Source organism: Lepidochelys olivacea (genome assembly GCF_965140295.1).
Source record: "Lepidochelys olivacea isolate rLepOli2 genome assembly, chromosome: 27".
Taxonomy (NCBI): domain Eukaryota; kingdom Metazoa; phylum Chordata; order Testudines; family Cheloniidae; genus Lepidochelys; species Lepidochelys olivacea.
The window spans coordinates 3,049,530-3,074,455 of NC_140437.1; the positions used below are offsets into that span (position 1 = coordinate 3,049,530).

Genomic DNA, 24,926 nt, shown 5'->3' on the forward strand with positions numbered 1-24,926 from the left:
TGACATATCTACAAAGATCTCAGCCACCTGTGACCTCTTCCTATCTTGCTCCCTCCAGCTCCTGGCTCTTCAAGAAACCTGGATCCCTCTACAGCTGCCATCTCTTATAGAGGCTTCTCCTTCTCTCACCCCTTCCTTCCCCGCCCCGCCCCCCCCCCCCCCCCGCCTGGATCAGACTGTGGTGGGGTACGGAGCTTCTCCTGTCCCCTTGCTGCTATTTCCAATACCTCCCTCCTCCCTTCCCCCTCCTCTCTTCTTCTGAACAATGCTGCATTGACTTCTCTCTTCTCCCCCTCAATATTGCTGTCACCTACCATCCATCCAGCTCCTCCCCATCAGCCTTCCTCTCTGATCTCAACTCCTCGCTCTCTCTCTCTCTCTCTCCCTCTTCTTACAATCTCCCACACTCAGCATCAGGGACTTCAACTTCCATGGGAACAACCCATCCAACCCCTTAGCTGCACACTTTCTTTTCCTCCCCTCTTCATTCAATCTGCAGCTCACGGTCAACTCTCCCATTCACCAAAAGGAACACTCATGGAATTTGGTCTCACCAAGCATTGCTTTCTCAGATCTCTCTTGCTGAGCTCCCTCCCTTTCAGGATCACCCATTGCTCCCCAACTCCCTCATGCCCTGTCACTTGGTCTTTCCGTGACTTCTAGTCCTTCAACATCAGTGACTTCTTATCTGCTCTCAGCATTCTCATCCTTTCTTTCACTGTTGTTGATTCGCTCCCTCCCTCCACCTTTGCCTCTTTTGCCTCTCTCTCTCAGTGCAAGATCTGCCCTACCAACCTCCAGCCCTAGCTCACCCCCGCATGAGGAAGTTACTTACCTTATAGTAACTGGAGGGTCTTCGAGATGTGTGGTCCCTATCTGTATTCCATTAGGGATACGCATGTACTCCATGCTCCCAGAGTCAGAGAATTTTGAAAGCAGTGTCCGCTGACTCGCACATGCACCCTTACTTTCCTAGGGCCTCCACCGAAGGAGATAAAAGATGGAGCACACCAACCACCTCTCCTGTTCCTTCTCTACCATGAATCTAATCAATGTCCAAAGCAGAGGGGAAGGAGAGTGGTAGTATGTATGATAGGGACCACAAATCTCAAATAACCTGTAAGGTAAATAACTTCCTCTTCTTCTTCAAGTGCTGGTCCCTATGTGTACTCCATTGTGGGTGACTGACAGCTAGTACTCAAGAAAGAAGCGAGTGCAAGGATGTAGGTGGCAGAGTTGCATGAAGGACTGTTGCCTCATAGTATGTGTCAGCAGCAGAGTCTTCTACTAAAGCATAATGACTCAGGAACATATGGTTGGAAGTCCACGTAGCTGCTTTACAAATGTTAACCAAAGACACTACCCTCAAGCAATGCTATAGACACTGCTTGTGCTCATCCTGCGTGAGGGAAGGAAAGTGAGACAATTGATAGCAGAGTAAGATACAACCTGAGATCCACCCAGAGATCCTCAGAGAAGATAGCCTGACCGTGGACACTTTCCACCGTGGCTCAAACATTGGGAGGAAAGAATTGCATCAGAAATGTTGGTTGGCAAGTGATCTACATGTGTCCCTAAAAAGGATTTTGAATGTGATTCGTTGGTTAGATCGTCAGCTTCCTGGTATGAACCAGGTACTCATGATGTGTGCAATGAGAACACTGATCCACTACTCCCTGCCACCAAGTGGCTGCTAACAGGCACCAGAACTAGAAGTTGAATTCTGAGAGAACAGAGGACTGCAATCCTGGAATCTGCTAGGTGGAATTCGGGGGTTCTGAATGTCCCTGACTGTATTTAAAATCAAGCACAGAAAGAAGAAGTTGTCCATGTAACTGGGTTGCCCCTGCTCAGGACTGTTTCCCTTGCACTACCTGCTCCTACTACCTGACTCTGATCCCCTGGTAACCTGACCCTGCCTGCCTCCTTACACTTGACTTTCGATCTCTGGCATAACTCAGAATCTAATCTCCTGGTATCTGACCCAGCCTGGCTCCCGACTCCTGGTCTGGCCGCTAGGTCAGACTGCCCACGTCAGTTTGCATGGACCACTTAAGCCACAGGAGTGGGCTTGATGCCAGTAAAATAGACCTGGCCAAACTTCTGGAAGCACTGGACACTCCCAACTGGGCTGCCTGACTTCAGGCTGACAACTAAGCCTTGGAGGCCCAGGTCATTCAGCTGACCTCGGAGAAAAAACTGTCACCTACCTTTCATAACTGTTGTTCTTTGAGATGTGTTGCTCGTGTCGATTCCATTCTCGGTGTGCGCGCACCCACATGCACAGCTGTCAGAGATTTCTGCCTCAGCATTATCCTTAGGGCTGGCTGTGGTGCCCCCTGGAGTGGCACTCCCATGCAGTGGTATATCAGGTGCTGCCTCCCTCCTGGCACCCTCTCAGTTCCTTCTTGCTGGCAACTCCAACAGAGGGGTGGGGGTGTGGGGGGGAAATGGAATGGACATGAGCAACCCATCTAGAAGAACAGTTAGGAAAAGTAGTTAACCGGTTTTTCTTCTTTGAGTGCTTGCTCATGTCAATTCCTTTTCAGGTGACTCACAAGCAGTATCAACAGAGGTGGGCTTGGAGTTCATAGCTTAGCGGCATGCAGTATTGTCCTACCGAAACCAGCCTTATCCCAGGCCTGCTGGGTCAGCACATAATGGGACGTAAAAGTGTAGACAGACGACCATTTGGCCACTCTATAGATGCCCTGGATAGGCACATGGGCCAGAAAGTTGCCGAAGAAGTCTGCGCCCTTGTAGAGTGGGTGGTGACGATCGCCGCAGGTGGCACCTTCGCTTGGTCATAGCAAAAGCGAATGCAGACCGTGATCCAAGAAGAAATTCTTTGAGTGGATACCTGGTGACCTTTCATCCTGTCAGCCACTGTGACGAACAATTGCATCGATTTACGGAACAACTTGGTCCTATCCACACAGAAGGCCAGAGCCCTCCTAATGTCCAGGGCACTTAGCCTGAGCTCCTCTTCTGACTTATGCGGCTTTGGAAAGAAGACCAGTAAGTAAATGTTCTGGCTCCAATGAAACGGAGACTACTTTAGGAAGAAAAGCTGGGTGTAGCCTTAGCTGGACCTTGTCCTTGTAGAAGACCATGTACAGTGGCTCCGAGGTGAGCACCTGAATCTCGGATACCCAGTGGGCCGACATCACTGCAACCAGGAACGTGACCTTCCAGGAGAGGAGGAGAGAGCAAGAAGCCAAGGGCTCAAAAGGAGGACCCGTTAGCTGAGACAGCACCAGATTCAAGTCTCACAGAGGGATGGGGTCTCTGACTTGTGGGTAGAGGCACTCCAGGCCTTTAAGGAATCAGGCCATGATTTCCTGAGCAAAAACAGACCTACCCTGTAACGGTGGGTGGAAAGCCGAGATGGCCGCTAGATGGACCTTTATCAATGAGAGGGACAATTCCTGGAGAACCATAGAATATCAGGGTTTGGAAGGGACCTCAGGAGGTCATCTAGTCCAACCCCCTGATCAAAGCAGGACAAATCCCCAACTAAATCATCCCAGCCAGGGCTCTGACAAGCCTGACCTTAAAAACCTCTAAGGAAGGAGATTCTACCACCTCCCTAGGTAACGCATTTCCAGTGTTTCACCACCCTCCTAGTGAAAAAGTTTTTCCTAATATCCAACCTAAACCTCCCCCACTGCAACGTGAGACCATTACTCCTTGTCCTGTCCTCTTCTACCACTGAGAATAGTCTAGAACCATCCTCTTTGGAACCACCTCTCAGGCAGTTGAAAGCAGCTATCAGATCCCCCCTCATTCTTCTCTTCTGCATACTAAACCATCCCAGTTCCCTCAGCCTCTCCTCATAAGTCTTGTGTTGCAGACCCCTAATCATTTTTCAGAGTAACAGCCGTGTTAGTCTGTATTTGCAAAAAGAAAAGGAGTACTTGTGGCACCTTAGAGACTAACCAATGCTCAAATAAATTGATTAGTCTCTAAGGTGCCACAAGTATTCCTTTTCTTTTTGCTAATCATTTTTGTTGCCCTTCGCTGGACTCTCTCCAATTTTTCCACATCCTTCTTGTAGCGCGGGGCCCAAAACTGGACACAGTACTCCAGATGAGGCCTCACCAATGTCGAATAGAGGGGAACGATCACGTCCCTCGATCTGCTGGCTATGCCCCTACTTATGCATCCCAAAATGCCACTGGCCTTCTTGGCAACAAAGGCACACTGTTGACTCATATCCAGCTTCTCGTCCACTGTCACCCCTAGGTCCTTTTCCACAGAACTGCTGCCTAGCCATTCGGTCCCTCGTCTGTAGCGGTGCATTGGGTTCTTCCATCTTAAGTGCAGGACCCTGCACTTATCCTTGTTGAACCTCATCAGATTTCTTTTGGCCCAATCCTCCAATTTGTCTAGGTCCCTCTGTATCCTATCCCTGCCCTCCAGCGTATCTACCACTCCTCCTAGTTTAGTATCATCCGCAAATTTGCTGAGAGTGCAATCCACACCATCCTCCAGATCATTTATGAAGATATTGAACAAAACCGGCCCCAGGACCGACCCTTGGGGCACTCCACTTGATACCGGCTGCCAACTAGACATGGAGCCATTGATCACTACGCGTTGAGCCCGACAATCTAGCCAACTTTCTACCCACCTTATAGTGCATTCCTCCAGCCCATACTTCTTTAACTTGCTGACAAGAATACTGTGGGAGACCGTGTCAAAAGCTTTGCTAAAGTCAAGAAACAATACATCCACTGCTTTCCCTTCATCCACAGAACCAGTTATCTCATCATAGAAGGCGATTAGATTAGTCAGGCATGACCTTCCCTTGGTGAATCCATGCTGACTGTTCCTGATCACTTTCCTCTCGTGTAAGAGCTTCAGGATTGATTCCTTGAGGACCTGCTCCATGATTTTTCCGGGGACTGAGGTGAGACTAACTGGCCTGTAGTTCCCAGGATCCTCCTCCTTCCCTTTTTTAAAGATTGGTACTACATTAGCCTTTTTCCAGTCACCCGGGACTTCCCCCGTTCGCCATGAGTTTTCAAAGATAATGGCCAATGGCTCTGCAATCACAGCCGCTAATTCCTTTAGCACTCTCGGATGCAATGCGTCCGGCCCCATGGACTTGTGCATGTCCAGCTTTTCTAAATAGTCCCTAACCACTTCTTTCTCCACAGAGGGCTGGCCACCTACTCCCCATGCTGTGATGCCCAGCACAGCAGTCTTGATCTTGTTCGTGAAGACAGAGGCAAAAAAAGCATTGAGTACATTAGCTTTTTCCACATCCTCTGTCACTAGGTTGCCTCCCTCATTCAGTAAGGGGCCCACACTTTCCTTGGCTTTCTTCTTGTTGCCAACATACCTGAAGAAACCCTTCTTGTTACTCTTAACATCTCTTAAGCTTAAGATGCAGGAGTTAGTCCAGCATAAGCTGCACTGAAGCCCACTTGGGACGAAAAGACAATTACCTTTTCTATAACTGGTGTTCTTCAAGATGTGTTGCTCACGTCTATTCCACAATAGATGTGTGTGCTCGCCACGTGCACTGGTGTCGGAAGTTCTTCCCCTAGCAGTATCCATAGTGGAGCAACCCTAGTGACCGCTGGAGTGGCACCTTCATGGTGCAGTATAAGGGGCGCTGCGTGCTCCCCCCACCCTCAGGTCCCTCTTGCCAGATAACTCCGGCAGAGGAGAAGGAGGGCGGGATGTGGAGTAGACATGAACAACACATCTCGAAGAACACCAGTTACGAAAAAGGTAACCGTCTTTTCTTCTTCAAGTGATTGCTCATGTGTATTCCACAATAGGTGATTCCAAGCTATATCTGTTGGAGGTCAGTAAGAGTTCACAAACTCTTGGGACGGAGCACAGCCCTGCTGAACCCGGCGTCTTCCCTGGTCTGGGAGACGACTGAATAATGCAAGGTGATCGTGTAACCAGAAGGCCATGTGGCAGCCCTGCAAATGTCCTGAATGGGGACATGGGCTAAAAAGGCAGCTGACGAGGCTTACACCTGAGTCGAGTGTGCCCTCCCGATTGATGGCGGAGGGATTCCTGCCAAGTCATAACAGGTACAGATGCATGAGGTGATCCAGTTGGAACGCCGCTGAGTGGAGATCGGCTGACCCCTCATGCGTGCAGCCGAGGCGATGCACAGCTGCGAAGACTTCCTGTACGGCTTACTCCGCTCCAGATAAAAAGCCAGAGCCCGTCTCCAACATGTGGAGACGGTGCATGTCGCTGGATGCATGGGGGTTGGGGAAGAGGACCGGCCGGAAAATGTCCTGATCCATGTGGTAGGCGGAGACCACCTGCAAGAGGAAAGGGGTGTGTGGCAGAGCTGGACCTTAAATTTATGGAACACTGTCTATGGGAGCTCGGACATCAGGGCCCTGAGTTCGGAGACCCGTCTAGCCGACGTGATCGCTACCAGGAAGGCTACCTTCCACAAGGTGTGTGACCAGGAGCATGTAGCGAGCGGCTCAAACAGGGGGCCCATCAGCCAGGCCAGCACCAAGTTCAGGTCCCACTGAGGGACAGGGGACCTAGCTTATGGGAAGAGATGATCCAACCCCTTAAGGCATCGGCAGGCCATGGTATGGGAGAATACTGTGTGCCTCTGCACCGGCGGGTGGAAGGCCGATATGGCCGCCAAGTACACCTTGACAGATGAGTGTGCCAGGCCGTGGTCTCTAAGGTGAAGGAGGTAGTCCAAAATGAGCTGGATCGGGGCAGCCATGGCGGAAACGCACCGCTCAGCCACCCATTGACCACTTTGCCAAGTAGGCTCAGCACGCGGAGGGTAGCCTGCTTTCCAAAAGGACATGCTGGACCCCTTTTGAGCATGTCCTTTCCTCCTGGCCTAACCACTGAGCAGCCATGCTGTGAAGTGGAGCGCCGCTAGGTTGGGGTGGAGGAGGTGGCCCTGGTCCTGGGAGAGCAGGTCTGGACGGGACGGAAGGCATCGGGACGGAAGGCAGGAGGGCATCGGAGATAGCGCCCCATCTCAGCCCGCCCCGGAGCAGAACTGGGAACAGAAATGGTTCTGTTGAGTTGTGAACACGTCCAATTGGGGAGTTCCCCAGTCTTGGAAGTCTGTGCACCACCTCTGGGTGAAGAGACCACTCATGCTGAGAAGTCCCTGCTCAAGCGATCCACCCGCGAGTTCCGGGTGCCTGGTAGGTGGTAGGCCTGTAGGCAAATATCGTGGGCTATACAGAATTCCCACAGCTTGAGGGCTTCCAGGCAGAAGGCGGAGGAACGGGCCACGCCTTGTCTGCCGATGTAAAACATTGAGGCCGTGTTGTCCATGAGAACCCTGATTACCCTGCCTGCCAGGTGCAAGTGGAAGGCCATGCATGCCAGCTGGATTACCCTGAGCTCCTTGACATTTATATGGAGGGCCAGGTCCTGTGCAGATAACAGACTTTGGGTCTGAACGTTTCCCACATGGGCTCCCCACCCCAGATCCGAGGCGTTGGATACAGTTCCAGAGATGGGGGCCTGCCTCTGAACGGGACCTCGTGGAGCAATTTCCCTGGTGAGGACCACCATCGTAGGGAGGCGATCACCAGTTTGGGCACAGTGAGGATCGTGTCCATCCTGTCTCTGGCCTGGGAGAAAACTGAGGCCAACCAGAGCTGGAGGGGCCTCATCCTGAGTCTGGCGTGACGAATCACATATGTGCACGCCGACATGTGACCCAAGAGTTGGAGACACGCTCTGGCTGTTGTCACTGGAAACCTTGTGACTGAGGCAAGGAGCCCTTTCAGGGTCTCGAACCTATCCAGTGGGAGGGAGGCTCTGGGCGACGTGGCGTCCAGGGGTAAACTCTATGCATTGTACTGAGACTAATGTGGACCTGGTGTTGTTTACTAACAGGCCCAGAGTGGCGCACATGGACAGGAGGAGTGCCAAGTGGTTCTGTACTTGCGACCGGGAGCTGCCCTGGACCAGCTAGTCATCCAGACAGGGGAAGATCTAGACCCCACGGCACCTGAGGTAGGCTGCTGCCACAGACATACACTTTGTAAATACACTGAGGGCACTGGACAGGCCAAATGGGAGCACTGTAAATTCGTAGTGTTCCTGCCCAACCATGAAATGGAAGACGCTCCTGTGCCCCTCCAAGATATGGATGTGGAAGTATGTGTTCTGCAGATCGAGGGTAGCATACCATTCCCCGGGATCCAGGCAGGGGATGATGGAGGCCAGGGAGACCATGCAGAACTTGAGCTTCACCATGTACTGGTTCAGGCCTCACAGGTCCAGGATGGGTCTGAGCCCCGCTTTGGCCTTCGGGATAAGGAAATAGTGGGAGTAGTACTCCTTGCGTTTGAACTTCGCTGGCACCACTTCCACTGCTCCTAGTCCAAGGAGCCACCCCACCTCCTGCTCGAGTAGATCCTCGTGAGAGGAGGTCCCGCAGGACGGACGGGGGCAGAGGGTGGTTGGGTGGGGTACAGATAAACTGGAGGGTGTAGCCCCAAGAGATGGTGCTGAGGACCCATCGGTCCGAAGTCAGCCACGACCACTCCGGGAGGAAAGCACACAACCAGTTGGAGAAGGGAAGCTTTATTGGGGGTGGATCCCTGATAAGAACTGGTAGGTCGCCCCCAGGCATCCTGTCAAAACTACCGTTTCTCTGCCTGTTTGCCTTTGGAGGACCCAGGCTGGGGGGCAGACCGAGACTGCCTCTGGTGCCATTTCTTGTAGTCCCGTGACTTTTTATAAGGGGGCTCATATTTAGAGTGCGTGGCCTTGGTGGGAGCCTGCTGCTGCTTAAACTTAGATGTAGCCAGAGCTGGAACATAGAGGCCCAGAGTCTTAAGCGTAGTGCGGGAGTCCTTCAGGCCACGCAGTTTTATGTCTGTCTGTTCCACAAACAGAGCCTTGCCATCAAACAGGAGGTCCCGCAGGGAGCTCTGCACCTCACTGGACAGCTCAGACAGCAGGAACCACCACACCCTTCTCATGGACACCACGGAGGCCATGGACCACACGGCCGTGTCCGCCGCATCTGCCGCTGCCTGCAGGGTTGCCTTGGCAGCTGCTGTACCCTCCTCCACCAGAGCTGTGAACTCCTTCCTGTCATGCTCCTGGAGGGAGTCCTCGAACTTGGGCAGAGAGCCCGGAAGATTGAACTTGGCCCAGGAGAGCTTGATGGTTTGCCACCCATAACTGGAAGCTCGAGGACGAATACATTTTTCTTCCAAAGGAATCCAGCCTCCTTGAGTCTTTATTCTTCGGAGAAGGAGCTGGTTGGCCTTGCGTTCTCTCTGGTTGACCGACTCAACCACCAGGGAGTTACAGGTAGGGTGGAGGTAAAGGTACTCATGACCACTGGCGGGCACAAAATACTTGTACTCCGCTCTCTTAGAGATGGGGGCCAGTGAGGCCAGGGTTTGCCACAAGGCATTTGAAATTTTCACCACCCCTTTGTGGAGTGGCAAGGCCACCCTGCCCGGTACCAAGGTGGACATGATCTTAAAGAGAGAGTCCAAGGGCTCTTCCACCTCCTCTGTCTGGAGGTTGAGGTTTGATGCCATCCTTTTCAAGTGTTCCTGGTGGGACTTTAGAGTTCTTTTGCGGTATGGAGGGCCCTAATCGCCTCATCATGGGTGGGCGAGGAGACAGGCACGGTACTTTGCGTGTTCATCGGCATCGGGGGATCCGTTCGCTCGTCGCTCTCCAGGCACAGTGCCGAAGATGTGCATCCCAACGACTCCTTCCTCGGAGGCCGGGAGAGGGAGGCCGACGACCGTCCAGAAGCTCCGGCCAACCGAGTGAGCCCCCACTGGGGGCTGCATCGGGGACTATGGTGCACACTGGTACCACTATGCCAGCCACAGGGCCCGGTGCACTGCACCACCTTCAGTACCAGCGGAGCAGGCAGTTCGGCTTGGCTGGCCTGACCCATCGATGGAGAACTATGAAGGGAGGGCGGGATGGCCAGGATCCCCTGGGGGACTAACTTGAAGGGGAAAGGAGTCCAGGAGAGCTGGCTGTATTTCAAGGAATCCCTGTTGAGGTTACAGGGACAAACCATCCCGATGAGTCGAAAGAATAGTAAATATGGCAGGCGACCAACTTGGCTTAATGGTGAAATCCTAGCGGATCTTAAACATAAAAAAGAAGCTTACAAGAAGTGGAAGGTTGGACATATGACCAGGGAAGAGTATAAAAATATTGCTCGGGCATGTAGGAATGTTATCAGGAGGGCCAAATCGCACCTGGAGCTGCAGCTAGCCAGAGATGTCAAGAGTAACAAGAAGGGTTTCTTCAGGTATGTTGGCAACAAGAAGAAAGCCAAGGAATGTGTGGGCCCCTTACTGAATGAGGGAGGCAACCTAGTGACAGAGGATGTGGAAAAAGCTAATGTACTCAATGCTTTTTTTGCCTCTGTTTTCACTAACAAGGTCAGCTCCCAGACTGCTGCGCTGGGCATCACAAAATGGGGAAGAGATGGCCAGCCCTCTGTGGAGATAGAGGCGGTTAGGGACTATTTAGAAAAGCTGGACGTGCACAAGTCCATGGGGCCGGACGAGTTGCATCCGAGAGTGCTGAAGGAATTGGCGGCTGTGATTGCAGAGCCACTGGCCATTATCTTTGAAAACTCGTGGCAAACCGGGGAAGTCCCGGATGACTGGAAAAAGACTAATGTAGTGCCAATCTTTAAAAAAGGGAAGAAGGAAGATCCTGGGAACTACAGGCCAGTCAGCCTCACCTCAGTCCCTGGAAAAATCATGGAGCAGGTCCTCAAAGAATCAATCCTGAAGCACTTGCATGAGAGGAAAGTGATCAGGAACAGCCAGCATGGATTCACCAAGGGAAGGTCATGCCTGACTAATCTAATCGCCTTTTATGATGAGATTACTGGTTCTGTGGATGAAGGGAAAGCAGTGGATGTATTGTTTCTTGACTTTAGCAAAGCTTTTGACACGGTCTCTCATAGTATTCTTGTCAGCAAGTTAAGGAAGTATGGGCTGGATGAATGCACTATAAGGTGGGTAGAAAGCTGGCTAAATTGTCGGGCTCAACGGGTAGTGATCAATGGCTCCATGTCTAGTTGGCAGCCGGTATCAAGTGGAGTGCCCCAGGGGTCGGTCCTGGGGCCGGTTTTATTCAATATCTTCATAAATGATCTGGAGGATGGTGTGGATTGCACTCCCAGCAAATTTGCGGATGATACTAAACTGGGAGGAGTGGTAGATACGCTGGAGGGTAGGGATAGGATACAGAAGGACCTAGACCAATTGGAAGATTGGGCCAAAAGGAATCTGATGAGGTTCAATAAGGATAAGTGCAGGGTCCTGCACTTAGGACGGAAGAACCCAATGCACAGCTACAGACTAGGGACCGAATGGCTAGGCAGCAGTTCTGCGGAAAAGGACCTAGGGGTGACAGTGGACGAGAAGCTGGATATGAGTCAGCAGTGTGCCCTTGTTGCCAAGAAGGCCAATGACATTTTGGGATGTATAAGTAGGGGCATAGCGAGCAGATCGAGGGACGTGATCGTTCCCCTCTATTCGACATTGGTGAGGCCTCATCTGGAGTACTGTGTCCAGTTTTGGGCCCCACACTTCAAGAAGGGTGTGGATAAATTGGAGAGAGTCCAGCGAAGGGCAACAAAAATGATTAGGGGACTGGAACACATGAGTTATGAGGAGAGGCTGAGGGAGCTGGGATTGTTTAGCCTGCAGAAGAGAAGAATGAGGGGGGATTTGATAGCTGCTTTCAAGTACCTGAAAGGGGGTTCCAAAGAGGATGGCTCTACACTGTTCTCAATGGTAGCAGATGACAGAACGAGGAGTAATGGTCTCAAGTTGCAGTGGGGGAGGTTTAGATTGGATATTAGGAAAAACTTTTTCACTAAGAGGGTGGTGAAACACTGGAATGCGTTACCTAGGGAGGTGGTAGAATCTCCTTCCTTAGAGGTTTTTAAGGTCAGGCTTGACAAAGCCCTGGCTGGGATGATTTAACTGGGAATTGGTCCTGCTTTGAGCAGGGGGTTGGACTAGATGACCTTCTGGGGTCCCTTCCAACCCTGATATTCTATGATTCTATGATTCTATGACATACGACCTGATGCTGTCCCTGGACCGGGAGGAGTGGCAACACTGGGAGTGATGCTGACCATGAGACCGTGACCCCGACATGGAAGAACAGTACTGCCGGTAGCAGCTGCTCTGCGATTGGCTCCGGCGGGCGAACCCGCGCCGGCGATCGATGCCCAGGGCTACAGGAGAGGTGCCGAGGAGGGGTCCTGAGGAGGGGTCCTGGAGTGAGACGACGAACGAGAACAGCATCAATGTTCGTGTCATGACTGGCTACGGCAGCCCTGCTGAGATGAGGACCTGTGTCGTCGTCTGCCTCAGTCCCATTGGTATCCGCTTCTCGAGACAGAGCGGTGCCTGGAGCCTCTGTCAGATGGAACCCAAGCAGACCCCTGGTGGGGGTCAAAGGCGACCTGCGTGGACTAAGCACAGGATGGTTGCTGAGCAGTGAATGGCATCAGGAACGTTCCCTCGACCAAGACTGGTATTGAGCCGGGGGAGACTGTGGGGATCCCACAGGCGTTTTGCCTTTGGAGCACGGGGCCAACATTGGCGGTGCTTCTGGTACTGGCATGGACATAACATCCTGAGTTGCTTGCAGGGCCTCTGGTGTGGAGGGCATCCAGACATCCAGGGAAGCCTGCTCCAAAGGGGCCCGGGCTACTCCGCTCGACCTGAGTCAGAGGCCGAGAGGATCAAGGACTGCCCAGCATGGGTCTAGCCTCTCCCCCAGTTTTGCTCCAGTGCTGTGGCGAACAAGGCCTCTTCTTAGCCTCCTTGGCATGTCCCATGGATGGGAAGTGGTGCAGATTGGTAGATAGTGCAGGTGGGTCATCGCATACCGACGCCCCGGTACTCGGAGCCTAATGTCTCTTTCTCTCTTGGTCCGAGGTTTAAACGACTTGCAAATCTTGCAGTGATTGCTGAGATGAGTTTCACCCAAACAGTGTAAACAGTCTGAATGCAGATCACTCACTGGTATCGGTCGCCCACAAGCATTGCACGACTTAAAACCCGGGGCCCAGGTGCACTAACTAAACTAACTCCAGGTACCAACACTGAATGAACAAGAGTTCTGGGGACGAGCTGCAGCAAAGCTGGAGCAGAGCAGTTCTGAAGCACTTTCACTGGCAGCAAGAAGGAACTGGGGGTGAGGGAAGTGTGCAGTGCCCCTTATACTGCACCATGGAGGCGCCACTCCAGAGGTTGCTAGGGATGCTCACCTACGGGTATTGCTAGGGGGAAAACTTCCGACATCGGTGCACGTGGAGAGCATGCACACCTATTGTGGAATATACATGAGCAATCACTCGAAGATGATCACCTTTGTCCGCAATCCAACAGGTGAGAACCATCTCCATTTGGCCACTTAGATCGCTCTGGTGGAGGGCTTCCTGCTTCCCAACAGAACGCGTTGAACCTCCACCGAGCACGGCTGCTCCTGCGCATTTAACCACGCAGCAGCCAGGCTGTCAGATGTAGTACCGCCAGGTTGGGGTGCAGAAGACTGCCATGGTTCTGGGACAACAGGTCCGAACTGAGCGGTAGCTGGAATGGGGTTGCTACTGAGAGGTCCAGAAGGGTGCTGAACCAGTGTTGGCATGGACACACTGATGCCATGAAGATGATCCTCGCCCTGTCTTGTCTGATCTTCATGATGACCCTGGGCAGCAACAGTACCGGAGGGAAGGTGTACATCAGATCCCGTGACCATGGGAGCAGAAAGGCATCAGACAAGGCTCCTCTGTCCATGCCTCCAATCAATCAGGAGACGTGGCACTTTCTGTTCTGTTTGGAAGTGAACAAATCCACCTGGGGAGTTCCCCACCTGCGGAAGATGGAGCTGACCACCTCCGGATGAATTTGCGGCGAGACAAGAATGTCCTGCTGAGGCGATCTGCCAATGGGTTCTTGGATCCCAGAAGGTGAGCGGCTACGAGATGGATATTGTACTGTAGACAGAAGTCGCAGAGCCAGAGGGCTTCCCAGCAAAGGACCGATGACCTGGTTCTGTTCTGCCTGTTGATATAGAAAACTGTAGCCGTTTTGTTCGTCAGGACCCTGTACAACCCTGTCTTGTATATGAGGTAGAAAGGCCTGGCAAGCCAGTCAGACCGCCCTGAGTTCCCTGACATTGATATGAAGGGAACCATCTTGAGTGGACCAACAGCCTTGAGTGTTGAGATCACCGAAGTGTGCTCCCCAGCCCAGGTCTGAGGTGTCGGAGACAAGGATCACCGATGAGGATGGGGCCGCAAAAGGAACACCTTCCAACCATGACGAGGGATTCTGCCACCAGATGAGGGACGCCAGGACGCTGTCCGGAATCCTGACTACCCGGTTCATGCTGTACCAGCTGGGGACACAGACCGACGCCAGCCATGCCTGAACAGGTCTGAGGTGGAGTTGTGCATGCCAGACCATGTAAGTACATGCTGCATGTGGCACAGCAGCCTCAGGCACGTGTGGGTGCTAGTGAGTGGGTGGGCCTGCAGGCCCACAATAAGGTCTGAAATGGCCTGGAACCAAGTCTCAGGGAGGAAAGTCCTGGCCCGAGTGGAGTCGAGGACCGATTCGATTAACTCTATGCGTTGTATTTTGTCTCATTTATTATAAACCCCAGGTCGCGACAGGTGAAACAGACCAGGTCAAGATGCCTCTGCACCTGACCCGGAGACCAGCCCTTTATCACCCAGTCATCGAGGTACAGGTATATTTGGACTCCCCGACATCTCAGGTAAGCAGCCACTGGTGCTATACATTTTGTGAATACCCTCGGGGCCGACGAAACACCAAAGGGCATCGCCAAGAACTGGAAATTGCGCCCTCCCAACATGGAGTGGAAGAAGCACCGGTGTCCTGGGAAGATGGAAATATGGAAGTACGCGTCCTTTAAATTGAGGACGGCGTACCAGTCTCTTGGATTCAGGGAGGGGATGATGGATGACAGGGAAACCCTGTGGAACTTCAACTTCTGGAGCTACTTCTTGAGTCGACACAGGTGGGTCTGAGGCCTCCTTTTGCCTTCGGAATTAGGAAGCAGTGGGAGTAGAATCCTCTGCCTTCCATGTTCCGAGGAACTTTTTCCACTGCCCCCAGGTGAAGGTTTTTGATCTCCCGAATAAGGAGTTGCTTGTGAGAAGGGTCCCTGAAGAGCGACGGGGGAGTGGGAGAAGTGGTCAGCTGTAAACGGCAGGGTATAGCCCGAAGAAACCATATTTAGCACTCAGCAGTCCAAGGTGACACAGGACCAGGCCGACCGGAAAGGGCGGAGGCCGTTGAGGAAAGGGAGGGTTTGGATCCAGTACATTGGCTGGGGCACTGTCTTCGAGCGTACCCTCAAAATGACTGCTTCTAGCCTCCCTGACTTCTGGGAGAGTCAGGTTGAGCAGCCGGATGGGAAGAGGATGGGTAGCGTCTCTTACACGCTTTGTCCTTGTTCTTTCTCCTGGAGGAGCCAGACCTGGGAGCCCCCCACAACCTAGACTGCATCTGAGGAGGAGGCAGAGGGCAGAATGGCTTCTTGGACTGCTGAGAGGTGTGCAGACCCAGGGAATGGAGGGTGGCTCAGGTGTCCTTGAGCCCATGGAGCCTAGAGTCAGTCAGCTCAGAAAAGAGCCCCAAACCCTCAAATGGCAGGTCCTGTATCGTGGTCTGCATCTCCTGAGACAGCCCAGAAGCCTGCAACTAGGAGCTGCGTCGCATGGCTACCACCAACACGACCACCCTGGCAGCCAAGCCTGTCGCATCCCAGGCTATATGGAAGATTCCCCAGGCCACCGCCGTGCCTTTGCTCACCAACGCAGCGAACTCTTGGGCACGAACCTGTGGGAGGGCCCCCGTGAACTTACTAAGGGAGTCCCACAGGTTAAAGTTATAACATCCCAGCAGGGCCTGGTGGTTAGAGACCTTAAACTGTAAGCTGGCCATCGAATAAACTTTTCTCCCAAATAAGTTGAGTCTCTTGGTCTCTATTTTTTGAGGGGTCCGCTGGAGTGGCCCTGTCTGTCCCTTTCATTCACCGCAGACATGACCGGTGATGCCGCGGAGGGACGAGTATACAGATACTCAAAATCCTTGCAAGGACACAGTATTTCTTTTCCGCTTTTTAGGATGTTAGCGGAATAGATGAGGGCATTTGAATGGATGAATGGACTATAAGGTGGATAGAAAGTTGGCTAGATTGTTGGGCTCAACGGGTAGTGATCAATGGCTCCATGTCTAGCTGGCAGCCGGTATCAAGTGGAGTGCCCCAAGGGTCAGTCCTCGGGCCGGTTTTATTCAATATCTTCATAAATGATCTGGAGGATGCCGTGGATTGCACCCTCAGCAAGTATGCAGATGACACTAAACTGGGAGGAGAGGTAGATACGCTGGAGGGTAGGGATAGGATACAGAGAGACCTAGACAAATTAGAGGATTGGGCCAAAAGAAATCTGATGAGGTTCAACAAGGACAAGTGCAGAGTCCTGCACTTAGGACGGAAGAACCCCATGCACTGCTACAGACTAGGAAGCGAATGGCTCGGCAGCAGTTCTGCAGAAAAGGACCTAAGGGTTACAGTGGACGAGAAGCTGGATATGAGTCAACAGTGTGCCCTTGTTGCCAAGAAGGCCAACGGCATTTTGGGATGTATATGTAGGGGCACTGCCAGCAGCTTTGAGGGACGTGATCGTTCCCCTCTATTCGACATTGGTGAGGCTTCATCTGGAGTACTGTGTCCAGTTTTGGGCCCCACACTACAAGAAGGATGTGGAAAAATTGGAAAGGGTCCAGCGGAGGGAAACAAAAATGATTAGGGGACTGGAACACATGACTTATGAGGAGAGGCTGAGGGAACTGGGATTGTTTAGTCTGCAGAAGAGAAGAATGAGGGGGGATTTGATAGCTGCTTTCAACTACCTGAAAGGGGGTTCCGAAGAGGATGGATCTAGACTGTTCTCAGTGGTAGCTGATGACAGGACAAGGAGTAATGGTCTCAAGTTGCAGTGGGGGAGGTTTAGGTTGGATATTAGGAAAAACTTTTTCACTAGGAGGGTGGTGAAACCCTGGAATGAGTTACCTAGGGAGGTGGTGGAATCTCCTTCCTTACATATTTTTAAGGTCAGGCTTGAGAAAGCTCTGGCTGGGATGATTTAGTTGGGGATTGGTCCTGCTTTGAGCAGGGGGTTGGACTAGATGACTTCCTGAGGTCCCTTCCAACCCTGATAGACTATGATTCTATGATTTGACAAACTGATTTGGCTATTTTGAGCACCCCTGAGTGGACGGGCAATGTAATTTTTGCTGGTGTGGTGGCCAAGATGACACTTCAGCAACCTCTTCGATTTGCAAGCCCAAATTCTCCATCACTCATTTAAGGAGGGCCTGGTTCTCCTTAAAATCGTCTAGGGGACCGCTGGTGTGGGAGGGTCCGACCACCACCTCGTCCGGGGACGACGATGATGATTGACTGGCCTGAGGGATGGTGTCACCCCTTTCTTTGTTGGGGGAGAGCTCCCTCGGCGCCAGAGTATGGGGTGCCGGTTCTGCTTGTGCCGCGGTGCCATGCTCTGATTGCAGCACTGGGTGCACCTCGGCCCTTTTGTCCAACGTGGCCAGGGAAGGCTAGACCAACATCACCAGCACCCCCCATGGATTCCAGGACTGCCAGGGGGGGGGGGGAGGGAGGGAGAGAGAGTGTCGGTGTCACAGTCCCTGCTGTGTTGGCACCACGGCTGGTGACGTCTCAGTCTCCTGTGTCGGAGGGGAGTCACCCTGCTTCGGTGACAAGCTGAGAAGTCACGGTCTGATCCAACCACTGCCCCTCTGGTGACCACGGCAGAGCTGTTGAGGCCTGAGTCTACCTACTGACCCTGGTAGGCAAACGACAGTGTGACAGGGAGTCGTGCCACCTGCCAGAGGAGCAGTACCAGGGCGAGTGTGACCGATGTCGAGACCCCGAGTGATGGGGACTGACAACAAGGAGACCTTCTGGGAGAAGGTGTTTGGCATATAGACGACCTATGACTCTTGGTACCAGCAGTACGGGGAGCGGCGCCATTAGTCCGGAGTCCCCGGCCTAGTAGGAGGGGAATCTCAACAGAGATCTTGGCCATCTGGCTGGTGAGCTAGGGTACGGTGCCAGGTCCTGCGGTTGCAGTGAGGGGGACTTGCATCTGTGATTTGGTGACCTCCGGTGTTCCGCCAGTCTAGGCTGCAATACACTGGTGACCTTCCCCTTCGGTGCACAAGCAGAGCCACACTGGTCACCTGGCATGGCACCTGCAGAATTGGTCGGCCTTGTCCTTGGCTGCCAAGACCACTTCGGGCACTGAAGGCCCCATCACAGGCTGGGAACCCTTGGTGCTCCCTGGGGTCGGGGGCAGGTCCTTGGCAGGGCTGCTGCATCCAACCTCTGTGGTACTCCCGTGACTCCCCGTAGCAGGCGCATGGCCTGACAGCAGTCCTCTGCCTGATGCTCCCTCCAGGGGACAGAGGACTCCATTTCTTCAGCACCGGCGAGACGGAGCAGTGCTGGGCCGAGTCCGGGGCTGCGCTGCACACTGAGACCAAAGTACTGGGCATAGGTGCTGCAGTGGAGGGTTCCGATGCCGGACAGAGCAACCTCCATCAAGAATGCCCTCAAGCAGAGATCCCGTTCTTTCTGAGTCCATGGGCGAAAGTTCTTACAGATGCGGCACCTGTCCTTGCGATGGCCTTCTCCCAGACACTTAAGACAGCTATCGTGCAGATCGCTGATTGGTATCGGCATGCTACATGACGCACATGGCTTAAAGCCGCGGTAGTGGGGCAAAGTCCTAACAGGGGACTCTCTTGACTAACTAACACTATTAGCTAACTAACTATGAAACTATGTACAACCACAACTAGCAAGTCAATGGATAAACTGCTACCGTTCTTGTGAAGCAAGACAAGACACTTCAACCAACCATCACGGGCGGTAAGAAGGAATTGAGAGGGTGTAGGGCCGGTGGTGCCTGATATGTTGCCGCATGGGAGAGCCACTCCAGGGGGTGCCACAGTCAGCCCTATGGATACCGCTAAGGCAGTAAACTCCGATAACTGTGCACATGGGTGCACATGCACCAAAAATGGAATTGACATGAGCAAGCATTCAGAGAAGAACTAGGTATTGCAAGAGCAAGTCACACAATTGCATGCTGAAAACACTGCACTCCAGACATGGCTCACAGTGCCCTGTTCCCTGATATGTCTGCAGGAATGGTTTGATGGTAATCACCAGGGATTCCATAGTTTTATAAACCAGTGCTGCCTCCTGTTCATGATGCATCCTGAGTCCTACACTACTGATTGTATAAAGGTAAGCCTGGTTATCAGCCTGCTGTCCGGGGAAGCCTCTCCCCTCTTGGAGTGTGACATTTTGGTATTGTCAACTTGGGACATATTCCTGAAAGTCAGTTCAGTGCTGTTTGGAGATCTGCACCAAACTCCAAAAGTGGAGGCCGCCCTAAGAAATCTCCAACAACGGCAGAGCACTACAGGCTCATATGCAGTACAATTCTGTCACCTCATGGCTGATACAGATCGGAACGAGGTGGCGCAGCTATACCAGTTATGGTGGGAAATGTGAGACGAAATTAAAGATGAATTGTCCTGAGTGGAAACTTCCGCAAGTCTGCATGCCCTCATGGATCTTACCATCCATACAGACAATTGGTTACAGGAACAAATGGAGGGAAAAATGGGGGTCTTGCAACTATTTTATCATTTTCTCTTACTTCTTTATCAATGCTTCCTACCAAGCTGATGCAGGTGGACATGGGCTGTTGACGGCTCACCCCCGTAGACAAGAAATGACACTGCCAACACCATCTCTGCTTCTATTCTGGTGAGTCAGGTCACTCCATCTCTGCCTGTCATGTACGCCTCCAAGGTATCAGGAAAAAGAGCTCCCCCACACTTTGGTCTTGACTGGAACACACCCTGAACTCTGTCCCAGGGCTCCCCACTTGCAGGTGCTGGTCCAGTAGCTCATCCCCAGGATGACCCTGCAAACTCCTTTCTCACTAGTCCTCATCAGGTCAGCCTCACCTCAGTCCCCGGAAAAATCATGGAGCATTTCCTCAAGGAATCAATTCTAAAGCACTTAGACGAGAGGAAAGTGATCAGGAACAGTCAGCATGGATTCACCAAGGGGAAGTCATGCCTGACTAATCTAATTGCCTTCTATGATGAGATAACTGGTTCTGTGGATGAAGGGAAAGCAGTGGATGTGTTATTCCTTGACTTTAGCAAAGCTTTTGACACGGTCTCCCACGGTATTCTTGTCAGCAAGTTAAAGAAGTATGGGCTGGATGGATGCACTACAAGGTGGGTAGAAAGTTGGCTAGATTGTCGGGCTCAACGGGTAGTGATCAATGGCTCCATGTCTAGTTGGCAGCCGGTATCTAGCAGACTGCCCCAAGGGTCGGTCCTGGGGCCGGTTTTGTTCAATATCTTCATTAATGATCTGGAGGATTATGTGGATTGCACCCTCAGCAAGTTTGTGGATGACACTAAACTGGGAGGAGTGGTAGATATGCTGGAGTGTAGGGATAGGATACAGAGAGACCTAGACAAATTGGAGGATTGGGCCAAAAGAAATCTGATGAGGTTCAATAAGGACAAGTGCAGAGTCCTGCACTTAGGACGGAAGAATCCAATGCACCGCTACAGACTAGGGACTGAATGGCTAGGCAACAGTTCTGCAGAGAAGGACCTAGGGGTGACAGTGGACGAGAAGCTGGATATGAGTCAACAGTGTGCCCTTGTTGCCAAGAAGGCCAATAGCATTTTGGGGTGTATAAATCAGGGCATTGCCAGCAGATCGAGGGACGTGATCGTTCCCCTCTATTCGACATTGGTGAGGCCTCATCTGGAGTACTGTGTCCAGTTTTGAGCCCCACACTACAAGAAGGATGTGGAGAGAGTCCAGTGAAGGGCAATAAAAATGATTAGGGGACTGGAACACATGACTTATGAGGAGAGGCTGAGGGAACTGGGATTGTTTAGTCTATGGAAGAGAAGAATGAGGGAAGATTTGATAGCTGCTTTTAACTACCTGAAAGGTGGATCTAAAGAGGATGGATCTAGACTATTCTCAGTGATAGCAGATAACAGGACAAGGAGTAATGGTCTCAAGTTGCAGTGGGGGAGGTTTAGATTGGATATTAGGAAAAACTTTTTCACTAGGAGGGTGGTGAAACCCTGGAATGAGTTACCTAGGGAGGTGGTGGAATCCCCTTCCGTAGAAGTTTTTAAGGTCAGGCTTGAGAAAGCCCTGGCTGTGATGATTTAGTTGAGATTGGTCCTGCTCTGGGCAGGGGGTTGGACTAGATGGCCTCCAGAGGTCCCTTCCAACTCTGTTATTCTATGATTCTATGATTAAGTCAGGTGCACCGACTGCTTTGCAAACACAGGTTTGGCTCAGGTTTTCAGATTCCCCTGCAAAGCAAGATCACTCCCAACCTCATAGAGACTACTGATGGTTCCCCTTAGTCTTCAGGTCCAGTAATAGAGGAAAAAACTCCCCTGGAGGCCATGATACAGGGGCACCAAGAAATGTTACAATTTAGCATGACCCTTTCTCCACACTTTCTCCTGATCCTCGGTATCTCCTGACTGGCTCTCCACAATCCACTAACGTAGTGGCAAGCACAGGAAGTCTATCTTCCACTGGATTTTGTCAGCAGCACTGTTGGGGACTAATAGATCCTGTTGCGGCACCTAAACTCAAGAGGCTCAGGTGGGGGTGGCTATCCAGGCATAACCCTCTGTTGAAACTACATTGGAATGCCCGTTGAAATACCAAGAATAGGATGAAGTTTTTGAAAAGAGGAGTGCAGAAACCCTGCCTCTACACCAAGACTCTGACTACCCAATAGAGTGCAACCAGGAGCAAAAATACCACTGTCTGGAAGGAGCTCACCACCCAGTCCAGGTATTCACTGATCATAAACATCTGGAGCACCTACATAGGGCAAAAGCCTTAAACCAACAGCAGCTTCGATGCGCCCTATTTTTCTCCCAATTTGATTTCATCATCACATATCATCCCAGGTCCAAAAATGGCAAGGTAGATGCACTGTTCTGAAGATATGGTACTAACCTGTGAGGCCCCAGCCAGGAATATCCCCTCATTTTCAAATCCCATAACTTTCTCAGTGCAGCTCTTCACCAAGATGTACTCACACTGATATGCTCTACCTCTGCCTGAGGAATTCCACCTGACAAACAAGCTATCATCAATAAGCAAACCACGTGACTCCTGGGAAGGGATCACATATATAAGGGACCATATCTATGTTCCCCCAGGACCCAAAAAAGTTGCAGTCCTGCAACTATGTCATGACTTTCCCCCAGCAGGACACTGGGGTACTTTAAGGTTCCAAAACCACTGGGCTACAACTCACAGACGGGCTCCCTAGAGTAATGGCTCCATCCAAAAACTGATGTCTATATGCTTGTGGGGTAAAACCCATCCTGACTAGGATAGCTTCCTTGACCTCCACATACAAGCCAGCCTGTTCATCAATCAGGACCTTATATGCAACTGCTTCCCCAGTCAAAAATGGGGCCATCCTGGCCTCCCAGGATGACTCTTCCCAATCAGCTGCACTAGCCACCCATTCAAATGTGCGAGGGAAGGCTTCTAGTCATCCTGCAGCCCCAATTTTTCCAATACATGGAACAGTCTGCCCATGGAACCCATCCCTGTGCTAGATTGACTCCTGGTACCCCATTTCTCTAGCTGTTGTAAGAACCATTTGTGCAGCTGTCACTGACCTCTGGCCAGTGTTGTTGTACAGGGAAATGTACATCCTGCTCTTTTTGCTGGGTTTCCAGGGAATGGAACAGAAGATTCTGAATTTGTTTCTGCTGCTCCTGCTATTGTAGTGGGCCTGCGAGACTTCAGGTGTACACCACCTTCCATTTTGGATGTGAGACAGGGCCCCCTCACGACACAGCCTAGTGATACAGAAGCTCCGCCTTGCTGCTCAATCAACCCTCCTTAATGGGAGGGAAAGGGGATCTTCGGAATCCCACCACTGGTATCAGTTGTTATGTGGTGCACTCACTGCCAGAGCATCCCATCACGCCAGGATTCAGCACTGCAGTGACTTCATCTTGAGTATTCCCCCTTTTGTTGGCCAATCGGTTTCTGAACTGGTCTTCTGGGTCACTCAGTCCTCCAACCAGGTTGCAGTTAAAGTTCAGTCCCCTTCCAGGGTAACAAAAGTCCAATTAAAATAAAATATCCAACCAACTGAATTTCTGCCCCTCTTGGGCCTGACAGGTCTCCCACTGCCTTTCCTCCCCAAAGACTCCAGCAGCTTCACATGGGACCTGGGACCGGCAAGCTGTATCTCAGGGTGTAATGGTCCCTTGCTCTCCCGCTCGGAGGGAGGCCACTCATTCCAGTCCTGTTTGGCCAGGATTCGAGTCCGCAGGACAGCCAAGAGCCCACAATAGGGCTGGGCAATCAATAGTCATAGTCAGGCTTTAGCCTGGGTTTGGACGGCTCAAACTGTCGGCCCCGAAACAGTCTATAACTGAGCTGGGGGCCTGGGCTTGAGGAGGCTCAGGCAGCCAACAACAAACAGACTATCAGGGCTGGCTTTAGCCTGGGTGGAGCTCAGGTAGCCAGCAAACAGTTTATAAGGGAGCTGGTAAGGGAGGCTCCTTCTTCAGGGCTAGAGCTTCCCTGAACAATGTAGGGAGTCAGCCACCCCAGGGTGGGGTGACAGGGGGATGCGGGCCCACCCTACTTCACTGCTTCCCAGCTCAGGGCCCTGGCAGGGGCAGCACTGGCTGCCCCTGCGTCAGTGGGGATCCAGCCACAACACGCTGACTGAGCCACACCTGACTCTGCAGCCAGCTGCTCTGTGGCTGCCCCTGGACCACTTCCTGCTTCCCCAGGGTTCGGTACCTGTGGCCTCCAGGCCTCTTCCGGCTCCTTGGGGTACACGGCAGGCACTCCGGGCCAGTCCTTGCCAGCATCTGGGGATCGGGACCAGCCAGGCGTAGGTTCCCCTCTGGGACGTGGCAGAACAGGCAGAGTATCCTCCTCTGCAGGCTCTGCCCCAACTGTGCTGCTGAGCCTGCCTTCCAGCCACGCTCTGGTACTTCCGGTGAGGGGGGCGGGACGATCTAGGCTCTGCCCTCCAAGGGGAGTGTAATGGTCCCTCACTCTCCCACTCGGAGGGAGGCCACTCGGCCTTGCTACACGGGGCTTCCCAAAGGAGCCAAAACTGGGTTTTTATCCCAGCTTCCTTCTGATTGTGTTCTCTTATGCCCTTTTTATTGTAAGGCCTAGTATTTGCCACACTAATACACGACCCCTTCAGTCCTTCCCCTTCAGGCTGGGATGCAGTTAATTATAGCACAGGTAGGGCTAACTGAACAGGTCTCCTAGCCCTTAAAAAGGCAGACTGTGAGAATTCATTGGTCTCAAACCACAGTCTGTGGGGCTCCAAGTGGGCAGGGCTTCCACACTGCCGCCAGACAGCCTTGTTGAGCACATCATACTTCCTGGGAGACAGTCACTGTAGGAAGTGCTGCCCACAATAGAAATTATTGGCAGCCCCTCCGTCAACATCTGATTGACTCAGACCAAGTGTTTAAACAAGGCAGGAGTACCAGAAAGTTATCTGAGAAACAAAGTAGATCCCTGACATGCTGTTGAGACAGACCCTGCCTTGTTCCTGGTCCCTTGCTTGGCTCCTGGTTCCTGCTCCCTTGCCTCATTCCCAGTTTCTGCCTCCTTGCCTTGCCCTCCAGTTCCTGGCTATTGATTCTGGCTTAACCCGTGGCTATTGACTAAGGCCTGACCCTCAGCTCTGGTTCCTAGCTGCTGACTCTGGCTTACCCCTTGGTTCTGGT

At 52.2% G+C, this 24,926-nt stretch overlaps 1 protein-coding gene across 1 annotated transcript in view; it reads right to left on the reverse strand.

Annotated features, from left to right (window-relative positions):
• Positions 1-24,926, reverse strand: part of LOC311513563 (leucine-zipper-like transcriptional regulator 1) — a gene marked incomplete at its 5' end in the record, with an annotated part of 88,342 nt that overhangs the window by 36,630 nt on the left and 26,786 nt on the right. The window lies entirely within an intron of this gene.